At 27.6% G+C, this 13,097-nt stretch overlaps 1 long non-coding RNA gene across 1 annotated transcript; it reads right to left on the minus strand.

Annotated features, from left to right (window-relative positions):
• Positions 1-9,933: 9,933 nt before the first annotated feature.
• On the minus strand, positions 9,934-13,092 carry LOC136972268 (uncharacterized). Its single transcript, XR_010880304.1, has 2 exons — positions 12,909-13,092; positions 9,934-10,266 (listed from the first exon to the last, which is right to left on the minus strand). It is a non-coding gene; the product is annotated as an uncharacterized lncRNA (long non-coding RNA).
• Between the last annotated feature and the right edge of the window lie 5 nt (positions 13,093-13,097).

The raw sequence follows: 13,097 nt of genomic DNA on the forward strand, positions 1-13,097 counted from the left end.
TATATTTATAAACATTTTATTATTAGAAATTTAAACAGACAATAATTCTATTTTTTGAAGTGAGTTTGATAAAGTTTTTTAACTGAAAAATAATGAAAAAAGAAACATTTGGCATTGAAACAGTTAATCTGCTTGATATTTTTTAATATAAATTTTTAAGTTAATTTTTTTAAACATCAGTTTAACGTATACTCGTACATGTATATTTTAACATGATTACTTTTTGAAAAGAACATTCTTTTATATAACATATTTGAGCGTAAAAGATTATTAGAATTTACTATATATAATTTTTCTATTTTATTCAACACAGAAAAATGTTTCATAAAATTATAAAATTTTAATGTAATTTATTTGTAAACAGCTTGCATTCTGTGTCCGTGCGTGTCTGTCTGGGTGTGTATGTATGTGTGTGTGTATGTGTCAAAGTAGGAAAGCCTTACTGTCTTGCTCCATGTCTTTATTCCTACTGATATTTTTAAACAATTACATCAGTGGTGGTCAAACTATAGCTTGAATAATATAAAATTATACAAAACGTAGTAAATTAAAGAAAAATCTATGATTTTGTTCTTATGAGATATCTGGAATTTAGATAATTCAAATGTTTGACCACTCCTGATAAATACATATATGTATTTTGATCTCAAAATCAAATGTTTTTCTACATGCATATTTTAGAAAATTGAATATTATTTAATTATATATTGTAAATAAGAGCTTTTATTGTAATTTTATTAATATAAGTATCAGAAGTTACAGTTTCCTGCTTTTAAGTTTGTTACATCAAATAGCGTAATTAGTAAAAAGTAAAACGAATAAGAATTTAACAGGTAAATTCGTCGTTCATTCAAACGTTTACCCTAGAATATTTTATCTTATCTCGATAAAGTTTCTTAGAAATTTAAAATTTTGGATTATATTTAAATATTAAAGTTTATGATTTATAGTTTAGATATTCATGTCATTTGTTATCTACATTTCTTTTATAAACTATTGTAATTGTTTACGATTACTAATTTATTTATTTTATTAAATCATATTTTATTACTTGTGTCGTAGCATTCAAATTATTCGAAAAATATTCCGTTGTAATTTCAAATTATTGATTGACAGAAATTATTTATTATTATATATGAAGCATAAGCATTATCACACGTCTTTATCTTATGGTTGGTAAATTTGTTTATGCATTAACATATTAGCTTAATGCAATATATTCTTGTCAACTAGAAATGTACATAACAGTAATTTGTTTATTCTAGATACTTTCTAGATTTACTAAAATTTGTTTTGTTTAAAATCAAATTTCAATAAAGCGGTATTCTATAGAACATTTTCTACCTCTGACCATTGTAGATAACAAATAGCATGAATCTATTCTGCATAAAGTATTTAGCTCTAAAGTTAGAAATTTGCTTAATCAAATGTGTAAGAATACTAAAATATAAAATGTAATTATATCATTAGTAATAAAATTAATGTGTGTTTAAATATCATTATTATTATTATTAAAAATCCCTCCTGGATTTGATGAGAATGGTTACTGTTATCACGTTTCTGTTTTATAATGACATCTTACAATTTTTCAGATGCTTTTGTGAATATGTTAAAATGGAAAATTTGTAGATTCATATTTTATAATTCCTAAAAATTCAAAATTTTGGCTCATTCAACTGTGAATGAAAACAGATAACTGTCATACATATCACTAAAAAAAAAATCATGTGTCATTGCCATTTAGGTAGTTGATAATAAGAATAATGTTATTTGAAAAGTTGCTATTTTATATTTATACATTCAAATTGTGTAGAATTGTAAAAACAAAAAGAAAAAAAAAAGACTAATAGTAAAACATGAAGTTTATGTATGCGTAAAATACACACACTTCAATATTTATTTATTGTTTTATATCTATATTTGTTCATTTAAATTATAAGTTCTGTTGTGTTTTATGCTGCATTTCTTGGGTAATAAGGATGAGCTTATCTAATGTTTGATTTTTAATGTTTCTTAACAGCTTTAAAGTTTTAAGATTTATTTTGTGATTATTAAAAAGGAACATTATTTTGGCTGTGATGGCTTATTCCCAAATGATCCGCTGGATTTTGTCAGGCTATATTAAGGCTCAGAATCAAAGCAGTTTGGCTAGAGGTAGGTGGTTATGCTACCATCTCTTGATAAATTTTATAGTTAGAAATAAATTAATTGTTAAATTTAATTTGGACTGTTCTAGGAGAATAGAATTGGACAGGAATGGACTCATACTCACAACTCCTGTTTCTGGGTGGTTGCATTGCCACTTAGCCAGACTCCTAGCCTGAGTAGCATATAATCCAATAAAATTTGGCAAATTATTTGGTAATATTAAAATATTGGGTTATTGTAATTTATGTGATGGCTTAATTGCAATAATTCATAATTTCAAAAAAACAGTGATTATAAGTTATTAAACTATATAGATTTTAAAGAAATCACTTCCTTTCTAAAGTATTACAAAAGATTTTTTACTGGAAATATTAGTTATAAATAAACTTGAAAAAGTATGTTTGAATTTTCATTCTAGAAGTTATAATGTAGTAGATTTATTATAATAATTGTTTATTGATTTAATGCACAATGGCAATGTCAAGAAGGCAATTGCTACCCAACAAAATAGATTGAAAATATAAATTTTTATTAATGTAATAATTTGTTTATTGATCTTAGAAATTAGTAGCTGTTTTTGTGAATTATTTGAAATTTTACAAGTATGTGGAAACATTTAATTTATCGGAATTATAACGATAAACATCAGAAATCAAACTGTCGTTAAAGGACAATCAAAATTACAATTAAAGAAATAATCCAAATATTATAAACATGTAAAACAAAGCTTACCCAAATGTTATTTCCAGACATTTCCATTGTTTATTTAAAAACTGTTTGCTATTGATTTGGTGATATTTATCCACCAAGTTTTAGATATCTAATGAGCAATAGAATTCAACATTTTCAAAATATCGTAATTGTATCTAAATGTATTTTCAATATTTGTCTGTATTCTAATGATCAATATATAATTAAAACAAATTTAACTGCTTTTTAAAAATATTTTCAGATAATTTAATACTTTATATATACAGAATGAGTCAGAAAATTGGCTACGCATTTGATGTTATGATACTATTTGATTTACCAGAAACAGAATAGCATCATTTGCAACAAAGTGTTGAAAGTGATATTGAAATCACATTTCACAAGTCTCATAGCTTTCCAATTATTTTTTAAGCAATTCCAAATTTTGCTGTATGCTCAATGCCATCTTGGACACTGATGTATTATTGATGTGTCTTAGGCACATGACTTCTTAGAAAGGTGACTTATCATTTCCCAGTAAATCAAATAGTGTCAGCACACCACGAGATCAAACCTTTTTGACTTGCCTTGTGTGTATTAAATATGAGAATATTTTGAAATTACATAAAGAATTGACCGGAAGAATTTTTGTATGTAAAACATTCAGAATCGACTCGTCAATTATATTACTAATGGCATTAAATATTTCTTTGTTTATTACGAACAACTTTAAAGTTTAGTTTGTTATATTCATATCTTATGTATTTATATATTTAGTATTATTGATATATGAAAAGTAAAATGAAATAGTATGTAATTTTTAGAAGATAATAGCTATTTGATTATGTAGGATATTTGGTTATTGAAATAACAATCAAGATTGACTTCCCAAGTTTGAGATGATTTAATTGATTGGCATCATATTTTTTTAAAATCTCGTTAATATCACCATCTACAAATTCCATTATAAAATGCCGTGAAAACAAAGTTTAGACAAAAAAAAAATAATTGGTAATGATGTAAATAAATTTTATTATGATATGCAATAACGACGTAATTCTAAATGTTAGAATAACTAACTAAATCTTTTTCTGTTTTTATATTAGAATGTCAATTGATATCAATGTTGTTACTGCAGTTCCTACTAGATGATGACATTGCAGTATATTCACATCATCATCATTCTGTGTTTCTTTTATACATAAAATATAATGTAAATCTAAATTACTAGCATTTTGAGCTATATTTGAGATTAAATATAGCTAAAAATATCCAACAGGTTTATTATTAATTACTCTGGACTTCAGTTATGTTGTTTATACATTAAATACAATCTCTTCTTTGTTACATAGAATAAAGCTTTTAAAGATTATTTCACCAAACTTTAAAAATTTCTCGAAATATTGCATCCAATGAATAATTTATCATTAAAACATTAATGATATGGTTGGCTTTCTGAAAAAATTAGCTTAAAAAGTTAATCAACATTAATATATGAAGTATGTAATATTACAAGGAATTGGTTTCGTTGGCATGCAAAGACAGCCTATTAACAGACTTCACAAACCTTTCTGTATTTGCGTATGCAATACGTTTATTGTAAATATTATTGTAATTTATTTATAATGTAACTATAATCAAAATTATTTCTTAAATATAAATATTTGTAATAAACTTTGAAATGATTGGAATCAATTCAAGCATCATTAATCGGCATTTCAAATATAAAAACTGAATTTTTAATAGGGTGATACACAAACGTTGCCCACAGTCAAATTAAAATGTTATATAAATTTATTTTAAAGTTATTTCAAATAAATTGATCAATGTACGTGAGAGCAAGTAACCCAAGAAATGCTAGCTATATTTATTTTTGAATGAATAAATATATATATATATACTCATAAATATAAAATATTTAATATTGTAAAAGTTTATAGTTGATTTAAATTGGTGTACTCTGGAGTAAATTCAGTTTTGTACATCCGTAGAATTTTTTTGTAAACAAAAAGTCCATGTGATAATGAACTTTCCTAATAAGTCTGACTATTTTCATAATCATTTATTCAATCACGTAAATATGATTTGCGTGATCATTTTCTAGTACTAGTCATTAGAATTTAAAATATTAGCTAAATTTTAGTAGATTTGGACGACGATTGTTGCTTTTGTAGTAATTCATCTATTTGCAAATTTGTTAAGACTGTTAATGGTGAAATGTTACTTCGTAGCAATTATTTATTACGTTCGATAGTTTAAATATTTATAATTAGGAAAAAAATAAGCATACCAATCCTCCAAAGCCTGGAAATGTATGATATTTTTTGATGTGCATTGTTTACTTGTTGTTTTTTTAATATAATGGGCTGTGATGGTTGGTTTATTTTATCTTGATTGATGATATTAAGTGCATAGAATGTACTATGCAGCTCAACTTAAAACTGTCAATGCTATCAAAACCTACCTCTTATTTTAAAATGTTTTGTTTATTTTATCTGTTGATTTTGATTTTTGTTTTTGAATAAAATTTAAAAAAGTCGATTAAATTATAGAACTATACAGTTCATTCTAGATGTAACTGTACATCATTTGTAAATAGCACATTGCTGTTTACAATTCTTTATGAAATAAAATTTTAAGGAAATGTTGATGTCTTATCTTTTACTAGAATATAAGTTTATAAAATATTTTTAAACACAACTCTGTACATGTTAAAGAGAATTTAAAATTTAGGTAAGTTTAAACTTTGAACAACTAGTTCATAACATAAATTGATGAAAATTGTTTTAATATGAAATAGAACTGCTATTATGCTTCCAAAATGCAATTGGGCATTAATTTAATTAAATTTTGTAAGATTTAAAACCTGCACTCAATGATTCCTTGTTTAACCTCTGAAATGGACATACAATGTCTGTTATTAGCATAAATTTTTCGAATAAGAATGCCCCACGAGTTCTCAATCGGATTAATGTCCGTGCTTCTTGCCGGGCACTTCGTTACTTGAATATTATGATCTTAGAGCCACTTAGTTGTTGAGTGTGAACAATGAATACTGGCATTGTCCTGTTGTTGGAAAAATCCAATCAGGTCCTCCAATTTCTTCTCCAGTAGTTAATAAATTATTATTTAGTAGTACTTGATAACTTAGATGTCTGCTTACCAGTTAAAATCACTAAACCTAATAATCCATTAAATCCAAAGTAGTTCCACACCATAACAGATCCACCACCCTGTGAGTTGCTGAAAAACTGCATTCTTCTCTCATGCCAGTAATGACCTCGTTGAAATTAATTTCTTTTCATCGCTGAAAAGGACAGAATCATTAGTCATTCCACAGCATATGTTTAGCCCACTGCATTCTTGCCAATTAATATTTTGTTAGTGATGTTTTTTCATCAAGGTAACAAATTTCATATATGGAGCTACCGAAATTGTTTGATGAACGGTGCTTTTTGATATTTTTAATCCACTTTCCCACAAAATTTGACAAACTGATTTATCCTGTTGTGATGCAAAGAGCACAATTCAATTATCATCCCTTTGAGATGTAATTTTGAGTCTTCCTGATCAATGTTTAGAAGATATTGATGATGATTTTCTCAAAATTTTATAAACTTCAGGAGAAATCTATTCATTAAAACAGCAATTTCCTTGACACTACAGCCTTCTGCTTTCAACTTCCATATTCATGCAATTTCTTCCATACTAATTCCATTCTCTTCCATGTAGCATTTTGGAAAGTTTTGAAATTAGTTCTCGACCACAAAGTAAAAGTGTTATGCGATGTCATATATTTTTATTTTTGTAATTTTAAGTTTCTTGTGCTTCTAATATTGCAATTTTGTATTATCTGTACTTTTGGGACAGTCAAAAAATATATTTTTGTTGTTAAATTATTAATATAATGATCTTTACACTGATTTTTGATAATATCAAAATTAATTTGCATTTTCAAATGAAATCATTTACATTTCTCTCAGCGGCGTAGCGTGGGTGTCAGCCGCCCGGGGCGGAGGAAAATTTCGCCGCCCCCTTATTTAGTTATTTTTGCATGATATTATTATTTATTGTGAAATTTTGCTGCCCCTGCCGCCCCCACTACGCTACGCCACGCCACTGATTTCTCTTAAATTCCTAACAATTCCACCAATTTTGACAACCCACAAGCATTAATGATCAGTTAAACTGTAAAACTATTTGCCTACTCACCACAATGAGTTTAATTCTTATCAAATACAAATGAGAAAAATCCAATTGTATATTTTTTTTTACAATTACAATAATCGGAGAGAAAAAGTTTTCATTGAAAGATCATTTTTCTAGCATTGCGAATCTGAAAAATAGACAAACTTTTTCATTTCTGGAAAGCAAACAAATACAGTTTAAGTTGAACAATAATTTTAATTAGATTTGTTCATTTATTTTACTAGTCTAAATAAAATAGAAATGGTACATATAGTGATATATATATAAGTATATATAATCAACATTTTATTTGACATTTAATACTTGTCACATAATGTTGAATGCAGCAGTTCCAGAAAATTTGTGGATCAGATTATACATTGAATGCAATCATATTTATTCTATTAATAAATGTAGTGTAAATGTTTATAAAACATTGTTAAAATATTCATTTCGGTTTACCACACGCTACTATTTTTATTAATTCACATAGAGTTCGTCAATAAAAAGAAATTTAAACTCACGAATGAAATTTAAATTCATCATCATATGAGGATGCACTAAATTACAAAAGAAAATTTTGCTACAAAGTGTAATAATGGTGTTTTCTCTTTCATTTTTATTACTTATATATATATTTTTTATTCTATTATCATTTTTCTTTTATTTTTTCCATCCTATGTTTACTAAGGGGGCATTTTTATCAATGTCTTCAAAAGTGTGGCCAGATTAGGTCCAATATCCAGGTTAGTCCATAAAAAAAGGAAAAAATGTCAGATTTATCAAATAACAAAATTGCAATGATTTTAACAAAACATCTCTAAATAATATCTTTTCAAATTTTTATTAAAAATCTATTTAGTTTAAAAACAATGTTACTTTCATTTAATTTTGGTTTCTAACTTTTGTGCTAACATAATATAATAATAATAATATATTATATTATTATTAATCTTTAATAACGTTAAAAATATACTAAGAGTAATGGTAGACACACACCAGCGATTGTGAATGAATTGTAAAATGAAGCCTATGTCACTGAAAAAGAAAACCTTGAATGAGATGATGTAAAAATAAATTTATTTACATTTATTTTTACATTATCTCATTAAAATATTTTATTTTTCAGCAACATAGGCTGTTATAAACACTTGAGCCAAACTTCTAACTGCTAACTCCAACTGCTGTCCGAAATTTTTGAAATTTAAGGAAACTGTAATAAATTTTGTATAGATGAAATGGCAGTTGTTTTGTGCTTAATTAGTTTTATCCTATTTATTATTTGATTCGCAGACCAAGCCCATTTTTGAATTTGTATTTCTCAATTAAATTTTTATTATTAATTCTGAATATACTGTATTATCTATTTTTGTAAAACTAGCTTAAAACAAAGGTAAGTGATGCAATAAAAAAATATGATACAACAACAACTATATTTGGCAATCTGCACTGAGTTAATATTGATTTAGAATTTTGAAATTACAGTATATTTCTGCTAAATATTTATTGGTAAATTAAGAGTAAACAATATCAAAATTATAAATCCTAATTGTTTTGATATGTTAATTTAAATGATACTAAAAATAAATATTGCACTTAATTTTTCAATGAAATATTTTTACAGGTACTCCTCGCTTTACGACCGAGTTCCGTTCCGATGACTACGACGTTAAGCGAATTGGTCGATAAGCGAGGAGCTTACGCTGGGAATATAGGATCGTTGTAAAATTATACAAATTATGCAACAAACTTCAAATTTATTCATAAAAAGACTATTATAGTACGCTTAGTGCACATGTCGCCATTTGCCACTGATCGACACTCAAGCCGAGAAAGGGGATTCTCCGAATTGCAGGTCGAAACTCGATTGGTCGTAAGTGTAAGTGGTCATTAAGCAAATAGGTCATAAAGTGAGGAGTACCTTGAATCAATATGATTTTAAAATAATTTCATACTATCAGCTAATTATTAGAAATGTTAACATTACTAGGATGATGATAGTAGAATAGACCTCATTGTCTGGATGCAACAATGTTAAAGGTACAAAATTCAAAGTTTTCAAGAACAAATGATGATATTTGCAGATTTTTGGGAAAGAAAATCTTTTCCTGAGGTGCATAAAACTTTGTGCATAGTACTAATAACTGATAGTATATTTATACATAATTTCTTTAATTAGAAATTTATTTTTAGTTATGAAATCACAATTCGTTTTCTAGAAGTTTATTAATTTATATAAAGTTTAATACTGTTTTAAAACGAAAAAAATTTATTACATAAAAAAAGAAACTTTAAGATTCTTTGTATTCTGCTAGATCTAATTTCTAATACAGTAATAATTTCATCTAAAGGCGGAATTCATTAAAATATAATACAAATTATTCAATTCAAATTGCTTTTCTTGTAGTGATATTCTAGAAAAATAGCTCAAGTTGAATTTATATTTGAGCAACTTTCTTAAAATGCATCTACAAATTATGCTGCAATATATTTTATTGTTTTTTTTTATGGAAAAAATTCTCATATAGTGACAAATTTTTTATAATTACATATTACTCCTGTGTAGTTAATTTACCAAATTGATCGATGCATCTTTAACACCGAATGAAACTAAAGGAACACTAACATCTTCGGGCATAGGTAGATGGAAATGGAATGCTAGTGTCAGTTAGAAAAGATGAGATGATAGAGTAAACAAGCTCTATTACTAGCTAGTCGACCGAGTAAAAAATTATTAGCTTTCCTTCAACTTTGTCCACTGTTAAAGGTGAATTGATTTAATATCTATTGTACTTCGTCTTTATGTACTGATATTCAATAATAATAAATCTATATCATCATAGATTTAATAAATTTTATATTTATTCACTAAAAACTTAATTTAAAAAATATAATTAAAGGCACAAATTACACAAATTAATTTTATTCAAAGCTATTTACAACATAATAAAATACATTCATTATTTTCACTACAATAATTTTTAGTTGTTATTTGAAGTCCATTTGTCAGATCCTTTAATACGTTTGGCATAAATTGGCTCCATTAAATATGAAAGTACATTAGAAAATGCAAAAACACAAGAAAGAGTCATTATGATGATCAAAATAATTCTCCATATAAACAAAGAATCGTATATTCGAACGTCCGATCTCGAATCATACGTGGGCGGTTCTCGAGGAATCCAGATCAGCAATATGGTTACAAAAGAAGAAGCGACAAAAGCAGAGGTTGCAATATAACTGAAAAATTAATATAATTTAAAAAATATATAAATGAATATTTCAATATAACATATCAAAATACAGAAAGTAAAAATGTAATTGTTTTTAAGTTAAATCAAGGAACTAATTAAATATAATTAAAACTTTGAAGGAAATTTTGTTTTGAATGAAAGAAAGAATCTTTATGAGTGCAATTGAAAATTTCTTATATTTTTTTACTGATGATTGGTTTTTCTGTCATAGTTCATTCTGTTTTTCTAAGTAAAATTGCAGATTTTAGTTCAGAATCACTATTAAGACTTTGAAATTAGGATGTTAAATCTCAAAATTGTATTATTATGAGGGGAAGTCAGTAAATAGGTCACAAACTAATATGTAATAGTTAATAATTAGTAAATAGTTAAATTAGCCAAGAGGAAATTGAACAACTAGACTGGAAACTTCTTGCGCAGCCTTAAAGCCCTGACTTAGCTCTAGAACAGTGGTTCTCAAAGTGGGTGGTGAGTAAATCTAGGGGGCACTGGAGGCAGGGTACTGAACGGTGACCAAAGGCGAAAGTTGGGGTCACCGACAGCCATTCCCTTTCCTCTGTTAAGTGGATAAGAGGAAACATTGCGTTTAATGGTTTCCAGATGTTGAGAACAATGTACGGTAAGGGCACAAAGTGTGAGATTCATAGAAAAGTTTTCCTAAGAATATTTCAAATCCTTTCTCACACAAGAGAAATTGGGTTAGGGGTGTTGGGTATAACTTTACGGAACAAAGGGGCAGTGGATCGAAAAAGTTTGGGAATCACTGCTCTAGAAGATCTTCACCTGTTTGTTTCAGAAGTGATTTTTAGCAGTGCAAACATTCCACAGATGAAAAAGAGATTGAACACGAAACACACGTGGCTTAGGCAGCAGATCCAAGATTCATGCAGAGGCTTTGATAAAGTGTTGGAATATGGGTATTAATAATGACGAGGATTAAGTTAAGAATTTAGAGAACTTGTAAATGTGATAATAAATGGTTTCACGTTTGTATTGTATTAGTTTTTTTTAAATATCCATATATACCCTATTTACTGAGTTTTGCTTGTTAAAAATTGAATATAAGCATTCCTATATATTTGAAATAAATATAGGCTACATATTACTATTACAAAAATCTGTCATTCGTTTATTTCCTTTACATATTTTAATATACTTAAAAATATAATAATAATATTTGATTGATATTAGAATCCAAGATGTTGTATTGATATCAAGAATGGGCTTGAAAGTAAATAGGATTTAATGAAAATCTTTCAAGATGAAAGATAGAGATAGCTGTACATGTGTGAAAAATTTTAGAATCTTAATCTTAACAGGATATATTATTATTATTATATTTTTATCTTAATAATAATCCTGGATTCTTGAAATTGGTTTAGAAATAATTTAAGCTTATAGAATAAAATAAGTGTACAGAGTAGCCATAAAACCTCTATGCACAAGATAATGTACTTGATTATTTATTGGGCAGCTATTTGAAAAAATTGCAGACCTATAAATTCCCACCGTCCTTCCTTAATCTCGATAACAGAGTTATATAGATGAAAGCCAAGATCAGATATGGAAATCTTAAGGGAAGGAAGCTCTGATTAACTATATGCAAACTTCCAACGCAAACCGGAAGTCGTATTATTTTAATTCAAAAATTTCCCCCAAAAGGAGTTAGACAATTGGCACAACTCGATTGCTTAAGGAAAAGTACAATGTACAGGGGCAAGACAGTGCTAATTTGAAGATGGAGAACATATATTTTAAATTAAATAAATTAAAAAATGTGATTAAAATTGCAGCATGGCATTGTGACAATGTCAGAATAAAATAATTGCTCTTTTATTTTAGAGTTACTTTTTTGTAACATTTCAGTATGATGGACTGTATACAATATAATCTATCCGATTCTCGTCGGAGAATCCATTTGTTCTAACGTTCACAACTAATCTCTGCTTAGTGGATTGGACGCAGCGTCAGCCGATAACAAGCAAACTCGGTATTCTACTCCCTAAATTCATCTTCCCCAATCTTTGTTCTAGTGTCTCCATCTTCGTGTTGGCAACTTACCGAAAGTTGCTGCATGTCGGGTAATTAGTTTGCCAACAATTAATGTCAGATCTTGTGTCAGACACCTGGGGCCGTATTCTGGTCACCATCTCTGGTCTCTTGTCTCTCACAAGCTGGTCGCTGATTGGCTAATCCAAATGATTAGCCAATCAGCAACCAGCTTGCGAGAGATGGTGACCAGAGTACGGCCTCTGGATACGTGACTTGCCAACTTCCAACAAAAGATGGCAACCTTCTCAAAGTGAAGACTTAATCACTTATGGCAATTCGCTTTGAGAAATTCAGGACTATTCTAAGTATTACATCAGCAGAGTATGGGGATAATTTCTAATTAACATGTAATACCATGTATGGCCAGTCTGTATAAAAATAATGAAATAACGAAAACTTTAAATGTAATTGATTGAAAAAAGGCAATAATAATGTTTTTAATACGAAATCCAGGGGAAAAAAGTATAGAAATGGGAAAATCAAAATATATTATTTAAAATTTTTTCCCTATTTCAGATAAAATATCCCTAATAGTTAGGGAGAAATCCCTACATATGGCAACGTGCATTTACATACCCGAGTCCTTTTGTCTTGGCTACTAATATACAACTAGCGATTGTAAGAGTCCACATTAAAATCAAAATAAATAATCCGATACCAATTCCTAAAATCAGTGCCATCGATTTCTTTCTCTGGAATACAAAGATCTTTTTATAATTACAATAAAATATACTGTCTATGTGACATTTTCCTTTTCGAAAACGA

Source organism: Centruroides vittatus, unplaced genomic scaffold, assembly GCF_030686945.1.
Source record: "Centruroides vittatus isolate TY-2023 unplaced genomic scaffold, ASM3068694v2 contig_2883, whole genome shotgun sequence".
NCBI lineage: Eukaryota > Metazoa > Arthropoda > Arachnida > Scorpiones > Buthidae > Centruroides > Centruroides vittatus.